This window comes from Entelurus aequoreus, linkage group LG04, assembly GCF_033978785.1.
Source record: "Entelurus aequoreus isolate RoL-2023_Sb linkage group LG04, RoL_Eaeq_v1.1, whole genome shotgun sequence".
NCBI classification, from domain to species: domain Eukaryota; kingdom Metazoa; phylum Chordata; class Actinopteri; order Syngnathiformes; family Syngnathidae; genus Entelurus; species Entelurus aequoreus.
The window spans coordinates 87,955,994-87,968,717 of NC_084734.1; positions in this window are offsets into that span (position 1 = coordinate 87,955,994).

Sequence of the window (12,724 nt, forward strand, 5' to 3'; positions counted from 1 at the left end):
TTCATTTTAAAAATTTTGTTCTGGAAAATCTAGAAGAAATAATGATTTGTCTTTGTTAGAAATATAGCTTGGTCCAATTTGTTATATATTCTAACAAAGTGTAGATTGGATTTTAACCTATTTAAAACATGTCATCAAAATTCTAAAATTAATCTTAATCACGAAAAATTACTAATGATGTTCCATAAAAAGATTCGAATTAGTTAGTTTTTCTCCTTTTTTTCGGTTGAATTTTGAATTTTAAAGAGTCGAAATTGAAAATAAACTATTTCAAAATTTAATTATCATTTTTTTCGTGTTTTCTCCTCTTTTAAACTGTTCAATTAAGTGTAAGTTTCATTAATTATTAATAATAACATAGAGTTAAAGGTAAATTGAGCAAATTGGCTATTTCTGGCAATTTATTTAAGTGTGTATCAAACTGGTAGCCCTTCGCATTAATCAGTACCCAAGAAGTAGCTCTTGGTTTCAAAAAGGTTGGTGACCCCTGCTATATGTGAATAGCCATGACTTGAGGTGTTTTTTCCGGTCCATTATTTTTGCTGCTTGTGTTACATCACAGGAAATGACGTAGCGCAGTCTAATGACTGAGCTACGTCATTTCCTGTGATGTGCCACAGGGCATTTCTTGTGGGACGGGATTCGTTCCCAGGGATTCGAATAAAGAACCAACTCTTTTTCTTTACTATAGTGGCCTCTATAACGGGAACCGGTTCTCAAAAAGGGATTCAAGTCCATGGAATTGGTTCTTTTCTTATCGAACGGTTCTTTTCTTATCGAACAACCGAGAGAACCGGTTTCGAACATCATCCCTAGTCCTCAGCAACATCAGAGACAACAGATCTATCCATCCTCCGCTTTGACAGGTTGCTCAGTAGCACGTTGGTAGTATTTATGAACCATGTCGGTGCTCCGTGGCATTTCTGCTTCACAGCGGAGGACACAAAGACAACATGAAGGGAGAATCTGCCATTTCTGTGAGAACACCAGCATGGGGGTCAGACTAATAGACGGCCGGAGAATAAAGTCAAGGCCGGGTGGACGAGTAAAGTGACAAAAGTGGTTACGTGGGGAAGATAGAGGTGTAAAGGTTCTTGGCTGTTGCCTGAAAATGCACTCGTGCCCGGACACCGTCCTCGTCGCCCTGAAAGAGAAGGAATACACTTCAGTTGTGGAGTGAATTCCCGCGGCTAAAACAACCGCCGACCCATTGAGGTCCATTAAAAAAGGCCTTGCGTCACTTCCCAAAGAAACCATCAAGTGCCTTCAAAAGAAGTCCAAACGGGTCCATGCTTTTTAACAGCTGCCATGAATGCAACTCATGCAAAAAGAGCCGAGCCTATACATCATTGATGGATCATGGAACTAGCATAAAGCTATAATCATGTTTGCAATGCTCCTTTAATACCACTCGTGGTTTATTTATGCTCTCTCGGCCCATAAAGATCGAAGGTTCTAAAACCTTTATGAGTGGCTCAATAAAACACGGCCAATCTGGGTCAGTCACTAAAGGACAGTTTTCTGGTTCACTCGTAGGATGTCCAGTGTTTGCACGTTAACATACTGTGACTGGGTGAGGCCATTCCTGAAGGAAATGCGTGTGAATGCTCCAATGCTGAAGTTGAACTGAAATGCTGACAGAATGTAGTATGGATGAGCTGAATTGGTTGGTGTTGGAATTGTTTAAATCGTGCAAGAAATGTTGAAGTTGTAACAGTTTTTTAATTGAGAAATTGTATTATGAAATTCCTGGAATTTCGGGAAAATAGGAAATGTTTCTAAGTCCTAAACAAAGTTTGTTTTTTTTCTCCTGACTCCTGAATTTGTTGAACATGGAAAAATGGTAGTTTGAATTTCTAGGGTGAGTTGAATGTGTTGAAGGTGGAATGATTTGAATCGGTTGCAGAATGTGGGAATTGTGGAAGTTTGAAAGATGGACAATTCATTTTGAATGAGGAAAATGAATTTTGGAAAAAAATTGAATTTTTTTGACAATGGTAAAAAAAAAACTGTTATTGTCTGAACAAGTTGAAATGGTTGGTGTTGGAATTGTTTAAATCGTGCAAGAAATGTTGAAGTAGTAACAGTTTTTTAATTGAGAAATTGTATTATGAAATTCCTGGAATTTCGGGAAAAACGGGAATGTTTCTTGTTCCTAAACCATTGTGGTTTTTTTGTCCCGAAAAAGAAAAATGTTTTGACGGTGGAACAGTTGAAATGGGATGAAAAAAGGAAAAGGAGTAGTCAAACAAAAAAGGTTGGAAATAGGGTTAGAAAAAAACAGGAATTCCTGGAAAAGTGTTAAATGTGGAAAAATGATGGATTGAATGTCCAAGATTAGTTGAATGTGTTGAAGGTGGAATGATTTGAATCGGTTGCAGAATGTGAGAATTCATTTTGAATGGGGAAAATTAATTTAGGAAAAAAAATGTTGTTGTTTTTTTAAATGGTAAAAAAAAATGTAATGATCTGAATGAGTTGAAATGGTTGGTGTTGGAATTGTTTTTTAATTGAGAAATTGTATTAGGGAATTCCTGGAATTTTCTGACAAACCGAGAATGTTTCTAGTTTTTTTTTGTTTCTAAGTCCTAAACAAAGTTGGGTTTTTTTCTGGCTAAGAAAAATGTTTTGACGGTGGAACAGTTGAAATGGGATGAAAAAAGGAAAAGGAGTAGTCAAACGAAAAAGTTTTGAAAAAAAAGGGAATTCCTGGAAATTTGTTGAATGTGCAAAAATGGTAGTTTGAATATCTAGGATGAGTTGAATGTGTTGACGGTGGAATGGTTTAAATCGGTTGAAGATTGTGGGAATTGTGGAAGTTTGAAAAATGGACAATTCATTTTGAATGGGGAAAATGAATTTTGGAAAAAACTGGATTTTTTTTTAAAATGGTAAAAAAAAAAAAAATTATGGTCTGAACAAGTTGAAATGGTTGGTGTTGGAATTGTTTAAATCGTGCAAGAAATGTTGAAGTAGTAACCGTTTTTTAAGCGAGAAATTGTATTATGAAATTCCTGGAATTTCGGGAAATCCGAGAATGTTTCTAAGTCCTAAACAAAGTTGTTGTTTTTTTCTGACTAAGAAAAATGTTTTGACGGTGGAACAGTTGAAATGGGATGAAAAAAGGAAAAGGAGTAGTCAAACGAAAAGGGTTAGAAAAAAAAAGGGAATTCCTGGAAATTTGTTGAACGTGGAAAAATGGTAGTTTGAATATCTAGGATGAGTTGAATGTGTTGACGTTGGAATGGTTTGAATCGGTTGAAGAATGTGGGAATTGTTGAAGTTTGAAAAATGACCAATTCATTTTGAATGGGGAAAATGAAAAAAAAAATTGGAATTATGGGAAATCCTGGAAAAAAATGTTGAATTGTTGAAGTACAGCACACAATTTCCAAACAGGTTGAATATTTTGAATTTGGAACAGTTTGAATAAATGAAAAATGTGGGAGTTGTGGAACTTTGAAGAATGTCCCATTGATTTCAATGGGAATTTCCACAAAAAAAAATTCGGAAAAAATTAGAATTTTTTGGAAATGGTAAAAAAAATATATATGATCTGAACAAGTTGAAATGGTTGGTGTTGGAATTGTTTAAATGGTGCAAGAAATGTTGAAGTAGTAACAGTTTTTTAATTGAGAAATTGTGTTATGGAATTCCTGGAATTTCGGGAAAAACGGGAATGTTTCTTGTTCCCTAAACCATTGTGGGGTTTTTTTCCCGAAAAAGAAAAATGTTTTGACGGTGGAACAGTTGAAATGGGATGAAAAAAGGAAAAGGAGTAGTCAAACAAAAAAGGTTGGAAATAGGGTTAGAAAAAAAACAGGAATTCCTGGAAATGTGTTAAATGTGGAAAAACTATAGATTGAATGTCCAGGATGAGTTGAATGTGTTGACTTTGGAATGGTTTTAATTGATTGCAGAATGTGGGAATTGTGGAAGTTTGAAAAATGACAATTCAATTTGAATGGGGAAAATGAAAAAAAAAAATGGAATTATCAGAAATTCTGGAATTTTTTTTTTGAATTGTTAAAATAGAGCACACAATTCCCAACCAGTTATCGGAAAAAAGGGTAGTTTGAATTTTTAGGATGGTGCAATGTGTAGTAAATGAATGGTTTGAATAAGTTGAAAATGGTGAAAGTTTGAAAAATGGCCAATACGTTTTGAACGGGAAAAATGGAAAAATTAAAATTAAAATATAAAGATAAAATTGGAATTATGGGAAATCCTGGAATTTTTTTTTGAATTTTTGAAGTAGAGCACACAATTCTCCAACAGGCTGAATATTTTGAATTTGGAACAGTTTGAATCAGATGAAAAATGTGGGAGTTGTGGAACTTTGAAGAATGTCCCCGTGATTTAAATGAGAATTTCCCAAAACAATGGAATTTCAGGAAAAGCGGGAATTTTTTTGAAAATGGTAAAAAACTTGAACGGTCTGAACGAGTTGAAATGGTTGGTGTTGAAATGTTTCAAATCGGTCGAGAAATTTGGAAGTATTAACATGTTGAATTGAGAAATTGTATTACGGAATTCCTGTAATTTCGGGGAAAAACGGGAATGTTTCTATTCTGGTTTTTTGTCCTGACAAAGAAAAATGTTTTGACGGTGGAACAGTTGAAATGGGATGAAAAAAGGAAAAGGAGTAGTCAAACAAAAAAGGTTGGAAATAGGGTTAGAAAAAAAACAGGAATTCCTGAAAATTTGTTGAATGTGGGAAAATGGTAGTTTGAATATCTAGGATGAGTTGAATGTGTTGACGATGGAATGGTTTAAAACGGTTGAAGAATGTGGGAATTGTGGAAGTTTGAAAAATGGACAATTGATTTTGAATAGGGAAAATGGGGAAAAAAAATTTAAAAAGTGGAATTATGGAAAATCCTGGAATTTGTTTTAGAATTGTTGAAGTAAAGCACACAATTCCCCAACAGGCTGAACAGTTTGAAGTTGGAACGATTTGAATCGGGTAAAAAATGTAGGAGTTGTGGAACTTTGAAGAATGTCCTATTGATTTAAATGGGTATTTCCCAAACATAAGGAAAAACGGGAATTTTTTGGAAAATGGTGGGAAAAAATGTTTTTGAATGGTTTAAAAGAGTTCAAATGGTTGGTGTTAAAAATTTTCAAATTGATCGAGTAATGTTGAAGTAGTAACATGTTGAATCGAGAAAATGGGACACGGAATTCCTGGAATTTCGGGAAAACAGGGAATTTTTCCAGTTCAAAAAACTATTTTGTTTATTTGTCCTCATTAAGAGAAATGTTCCGACGGTGGAAAGGTGGAAGTGGGTTGAAAAATGTGGGAGGAGTAGTCGCCAGGAAAAAAGGGTGTAAATAGGGCTTAGGAAAACCAGGTATTCTGGGAAATCCTGGAATTTTGTTGAACTTGGAAAAAGGGTAGTTTGTATTTCCAGGACGGTGGAATGTGTTGAATAGGTTGAAAAATGTGGATTTGGTGAAAGTTTGAAAAATGGCCAATTAATTTTAAATGGGAAAAATGAATTCTGGGAAATCTGGGAATTTTGGGGGGTTTTTTTCAAGGAAAATTTCACAATTCCCGAATAGGCTGAACAGTTTGAAGTTGGAACGGTTTGAATCGGGTGAAAAATGTGGGAGTTGTTGAACTTTGAAGAATGTCCTATTGATTTAAATCGGAATTTCCAAAAAGAAAAGAAAAACAGGAATTTTTTTGAAAATGGTCAAAAAAAATAAGAAATGTAATGGTCCAAACGAGTTGAAATGGTTGGTGTTAAAAAAATTCAAATTGGTCGAGAAATGTTGAAGTAGTAACATGTTGAATTGACAAAATGGCATTACGAAATTCCTAGAATTTCGGGAAAACCGGGAATTTTTCCAGTTCAAATTTTTTTTATTTTTTTTTCCTAATTAAGAGGAAAAAAAATTGAACTTGAAAAAAGGGTAGTTTGAATTTCCAGGATGGTGGAATGTGTTGAATAGGTTGAAACATGTGGATATGGTGAAAGTTTGAAAAATGGCCAATTCATTTTAAATGGGAAAAATGAATTTTGGGAAATCTGGGAATTTTGGGGTTTTTTTTCAAGGAAAATTTCACAATTCCCGAATAGGCTGAACAATTTGAAGTTGGAACGGTTTAAATCGAGTGAAAAATGTAGGAGTTGTGGAACTTTGAAGAATGTCCTATTGATTTAAATCGGAATTTCCAAAAAAAAGGAAAAACGGGAATTTTTTTGAAAATGGTCAAAAAAAATAAGAAATGTAATGGTCTAAACGAGTTGAAATGGTTGGTGTTAAAAATTTTCAAATTGGTCGAGAAATGTTGAAGTAGTAACATGTTGAATTGACAAAATGGTATTATGAAATTCCTGGAATTTCAGGAAAACCGGGAATTTTTCCAGTTCAAAAAACAATTTTGTTTATTTTTCCTAATTAAGAGAAAAAAATGTTGAACTTGGAAAAAGGGTAGTTTGAATTTCCAGGACGGTGGAATGTGTTGAATAGGTCAAAAAATGTGGATATGGTGAAAGTTTGAAAAATGGCCAATTAATTTTAAATGGGAAAAATTAATTTAGGGAAATCTGGGAATTTTTGGAGGTTTTTTCAAGGAAAATTTCACAATTCCCGAATAGGCTGAACAGCTTGAAGTTGGAACGGTTTAAATCGAGTGAAAAATGTAGGAGTTGTGGAACTTTGAAGAATGTCCTATTGATTTAAATCGGAATTTCCAAAAAAAAGGAAAAACGGGAATTTTTTTGAAAATGGTCAAAAAAAATAAGAAATGTAATGGTCCAAACGAGTTGAAATGGTTGGTGTTAAAAATTTTCAAATTGGTCGAGAAATGTTGAAGTAGTAACATGTTGAATTGACAAAATGGTATTATGAAATTCCTGGAATTTCGGGAGAACCGGGAATGTTTTCAGTTCAAAAAACAATTTTGTTTATTTTTCCTAATCAAGAGAAAAACATTTTGAACTTGGAAAAAGGGTAGTTTGAATTTCCAGGACAGTGGAATGTGTTCAATAGGTCGAAAAATGTGGATATGGTGAAAGTTTGAAAAATGGCCAATTCATTTTAAATGGGAAAAATTAATTCTGGGAAATCTGGGAATTTTTGGGGTTTTTTTCAAGGAAAATTTCACAATTCCCAAATAGGCTGAACAGTTTGAAGTTGGAACGGTTTAAATCGAGTGAAAAATGTAGGAGTTGTGGAACTTTGAAGAATGTCCTATTGATTTAAATCGGAATTTCCAAAAAGAAAGGAAAAACGGGAATTTTTTTGAAAATGGTCAAAAAAAATAAGAAATGTAATGGTCGAAACGAGTTGAAATGGTTGGTGTTAAAAATTTTCCATTTGGTCGAGAAATGTTGAAGTAGTAACATGTTGAATTGACAAAATGGTATTATGAAATTCCTGGAATTTCAGGAAAACCGGGAATTTTTCCAGTTCAAAAAACAATTTTGTTTATTTTTCCTAATTAAGAGAAAAAAAATTTGAACTTGGAAAAAGGGTAGTTTGAATTTCCAGGACGGTGGAATGTGTTGAATAGGTCGAAAAATGTGGATATGGTGAAAGTTTGAAAAATGGCCAATTAATTTTAAATGGGAAAAATTAATTCTGGGAAATCTGGGAATTTTGGGGGTTTTTTTCAAGGAAAATTTCACAATTCCCGAATAGGCTGAACAGTTTGAAGTTGGAACGGTTTAAATCGAGTGAAAAATGTAGGAGTTGTGGAACTTTGAAGAACATCCTATTGATTTAAATCGGAATTTCCAAAAAGAAAGGAAAAACGGGAATTTTTTTGAAAATGATCAAAAAAAATAGGAAATGTAATGGTCGAAACGAGTTGAAATGGTTGGTGTTAAAAATTTTCAAATTGGTCGAGAAATGTTGAAGTAGTAACATGTTGAATTGACAAAATGGTATTATGAAATTCCTGGAATTTCGGGAAAACTGGGAATTTTTCCAGTTCAAAAAACAATTTTGTTTATTTTTCCTAATTAAGAGAAAAAAAATTTGAACTTGGAAAAAGGGTAGTTTGAATTTCCAGGACGGTGGAATGTGTTGAATAGGTCGAAAAATGTGGATATGGTGAAAGTTTGAAAAATGGCCAATTAATTTTAAATGGGAAAAATTAATTCTGGGAAATCTGGGAATTTTTGGGGTTTTTTTCAAGGAAAATTTCACAATTCCTGAATAGGCTGAACAGTTTGAAGTTGGAACGGTTTAAATCGAGTGAAAAATGTAGGAGTTGTGGAACTTTGAAGAATGTCCTATTGATTTAAATCGGAATTTCCAAAAAGAAAGGAAAAACGGGAATTTTTTTGAAAATGATCAAAAAAAATAAGAAATGTAATGGTCGAAACGATTTGAAATGGTTGGTGTTAAAAATTTTCAAATTGGTCGAGAAATGTTGAAGTAGTAACATGTTGAATTGACAAAATGGTATTATGAAATTCCTGGAATTTCGGGAAAACCGGGAATTTTTCCAGTTCAAAAAACAATTTTGTTTATTTTTCCTAATTAAGAGAAATGTTTTTTGAACTTGGAAAAAGGGTCGTTTGAATTTCCAGGACGGTGGAATGTGTTGAATAGGTCGAAAAATGTGGATATGGTGAAAGTTTGAAAAATGGCCAATTCATTTTAAATGGGAAAAATGAATTTTGGGAAATCTGGGAATTTTTGGGATTTGTCAAGGGAAAGTTAACAATTCCCATATAGGGAACGGTGAAAAATTTGTAAGGTGAAGCGCGCCAAAATCTGTAGAAGAAGAAGAAGAAGAATAAATAGATGAATTAAGTTGCTATCATAACTTTAATTTTTCAAATAATGAAATGAGGTCATTGCATTGTCTTGGTCACCTGACCTGTTGTGTTCCACACATGAAGCCATTCTTCCATTGCAGAATCATCAAAGCTGGCAGAGCCTCCACTAAGTCTCTCATGACAACAGAGCCGTCGTGTGATCCGTACCACCGGACGAGGAGACGCCTATTGCTTGATTTTTTTTTTTGGATAGAATCCTTGGGGGGCTTTCACGCCAGCTGCATAATTATCTATTCTCACCTCTCAGCTCTTTTCCCGTCTCACACAATGGCTTCCTCTCTCAGCAAATTATTTGTTGATTCCCTCCTCGACGACGTCGGTTCAGCACGTCGACAGCGGGCACGCGGCACAACAATATGCAACCCACATGTGTCTAAGACCTTGGCGCGTGCAGGCAGGACCCTGGCAACCAAGACTGCGAGGCGTCGAGACCAAGTCAGGACCAAGGTGAACCCGAAATTACAATTCAAATAATTTGTTTTTCTTTTACGTTTTTTGTTTTTAGGAAAAATGTGCTAATAACCACAGAACCAGAACCACAATGGTACCTCACCTTAATAGTTTTAAGATAAGCAAACATTTTAGTTACGTTTTTTTCAGGACCATAAGGCGCACTGCCGATGAATGGTCTATTTTCGATATTTTTTCATTTATAAAGCGCACCAGATTATAAAGCGCACTGCCGATTAATGGTCTATTTTTGATATTTTTTCATTTATAAGGCGCACCAGATTATAAGGCACGCTGCCGATGAATAGTCTATTGTCAATATTTTTTTCATATATAAAGCGCACCAGATTATAAGGCGCACTGCCGATTAACGGTCTATTTTTGATATTTTTTCATATATAAGGCGCACCAGATTATAAGGCGCACTGCCGATGAATAGTCTATTGTCAATATTTTTTTCATATATAAAGTGCACCAGATTATAAAGCGCACTGCCGATTAATGGTCTATTTTTTATATTTTTTCATATATAAGGCGCACCAGATTATAAAGCGCGCTGCCGATGAATAGTCTATTGCCAATATTTTTTTCATATATAAAGTGCACCAGATTATAAGGCGCACTGCCGATTAATGGTCTATTTTTTAATATTTTTTCATATATAAAGCGCACCAGATTATAAGGAGCACTGCCGATTAATGGTCTATTTTTTATATTTTTTCATATATAAGGCGCACCAGATTATAAGGCGCGCTGCCGATGAATAGTCTATTGTCAATATTTGTTCATATATAAAGCGCACCAGATTATAAAGCGCACTGCCGATGATGGGGGTGTATTTAATTTTTTTTTTTTTACATAAATAAATACAATCATGTGTGCTTACGGACTGTATCCCTGCAGACTGTATTGATGTATATTGATATATAATGTATATATTGTGTTTTTTATGTTGATTTCATAATTTTTATTTTATTTTTTTTTATTTTTTTATTTTTTTATTTCTTGTGCGGCCCGTTACCAATCGGTCCGCGGACCGGTACCGGCCCGCAGCCCGGTGGTTGGGGACCACTGGTTTAAAATACACGTGTTGTGAGTTAGGGGCTCCATCACAGAACCAGTAAGTTCGTAAGTTGAGGTACTTCGGTGCAAATTTGTTTTTGAAACTAGGGCTACGTTCACTTCAACTCAGCTCTTTTTGTCAAATCCAGTGGGTTTTTTTGTGGTCGTTCAGAAAATGTGACTGAAAGTGAGTCGGCAACGGTCCTCAGTTTTTAAAGACAACACGTATACAAAAATCGGACAATCTTTTTTTTCACAGCGCCATCTGCTGGCTTTAATAGGGCTTCGCTGCTGACAAAAAGCCTTTCTCCTGCACAGAGGTCAGCCAGACATGCGCACACTGGCCCCGAGGAGTGCTGCAGGACATAATGAGCCGAGTGGGAGAGGAATAAAGCACCGCAGACTGCATAATGAAATGCAAGAAATGGAAGCGGCGACCAGTGGCTGTCATTAGCTGGCCTCTCGCATGGGCTCTGCTCGATCCGGGTCGATATTTACAAACACTCCCTGAGTCTCTGCGGCTCTGTCCGGACCCGGCATTGGAAAATCTACCCGGGTGATGCGAGGGCACGCGGACAGTGGGTTCGCACCAGGCATCAAAAAGCATCTTTGGGAGCGTCCGTGTCCACTGATGGCCTCTCATTAGCCTGCTTTGTATGCAAACAAACATTTATTGCTGTCTGCAGCGTACTCAGAGTTTCTATCCACTGACCAGAGTGGGATTGTGCTGTCAAAATACCAAATAAATGTCAAAACCAAACACGCCAAAGTGACTTCACACTAGGGACGTGCCGATCAACCCATCACCAATCGGTATCGGACCATTTTTGGTGAAAAAGTATGTGATAGCAGGGTTTACTCTAAATTGCCTAACTGTGGTTATTGGCACGCGTCGCCGCCACCTGACTCTGCCCCGGTGGATTCGGGGACACTTAGTCTGGCGACCCACCGCCATGTCCCACTCCCGCCCTCCCTTGACTATTAATCATTGTTTTTGTTTTTTTTTGGACATCTGGGATCTGTCCGTAAGGGGGTGGGGCTCTGTCATGTCTGTGTTGATCATGTTTTGTTTTGCTTGGTTTTTGGACACTTTTTAGTTCTTGTCTTCACTCCTTTACTTTGTCACCATAGTAACGATTAGTTTCACCTGGTTCACATCCTCATGTCACACACCTGCCTCACGTTTTCACTAATCATGTCACTAGTATTTAAGGCCATTGTTTTCTGTTAGTCGACCTGGCGACAGCATATTTATGCTCTGCACGTTATCATCGTTTTGCTTCATGCCATGTTCACAGCCCTCTTCTCATGCCAAGTAAGTTTTTGTTTAATAGTTTTTGTGCCCTTGTGCAAGTCTTTTGTTTTGTATAGCCAAGTTTGTTACCTCCGCTGTGAGCGCCTTTTGTTTGCTTTGTAGTTTGTTAGTGTTAAAATAAAAGATGTACTCACATACACGCCTTGCACGCGCCAACTTTCCGTTGCCTTCCGGAAAAATAAAACCCAAGGACCAAGTCATGACAGCTTTTACATAGTGAAACCCAATATCTAAGTTACATTTAAACCAGTGTGGGGGGCACTGGGATGCAGGTGGTTAAAGTGTCTAGGTGACTAGGATGGCGGAAGCGGGGATCGAACCTGGAACCCTCAAGTTGCTGGCACGGCCGCTCTACCAACCGAGCTACACCGCCCCAAACAGAACAGCTTTTATTGCCATTGTTTGAGAACAGGTTCACAAACTAGGAATTTTCTTTGGTGCAATCGTGCAACATAAAACACATATAACACAGAATAGGTAATAAATAATAATAATAATAAATAAATACATTTATTAATTAGTATTAACCAATTTTTTTTTAAATCATTTTGCCATATTTTCAATTGTTGCCGCTTTTTGTACAAGGTACTTTGTTGAGATTTTTTCAAGCGTTTACATACTTTTAATGACCTTTTTTTTTTCAAATTAATAACAACTAGCAACACAACTAGCATCTTCTTCTGGCGTTATTATACAAACCCCGTGTCCATATGAGTTGGGAAATGGTGTTAGATGTAAATATAAACGGAATACAATGATTTGCAAATCCTTTTCAAGCCATATTCAGTTGAATATGCTACAAAGACAACATATTTCATGTTCAAACTCATAAACGTTTTTTTTGTGCAAATAATAATTAACTTAGAATTTCATGGCTGCAACACGTGACAAAGAAGTTGGGAAAGGTGGCAATAAATACTGATAAAGTTGAGGAATGCTCATCAAACACTTATTTGGAACATCCCACAGGTGTGCAGGCAAATTGCGAGGGCCGGATCAGGCACGCGAACAGGTTTTATCCGGCCCGCGGGATGAGTTTACTAAGAATAAAAACTAACCCGGAATTTTTGAACGAAAGAAACTGCTGTTCTAAATG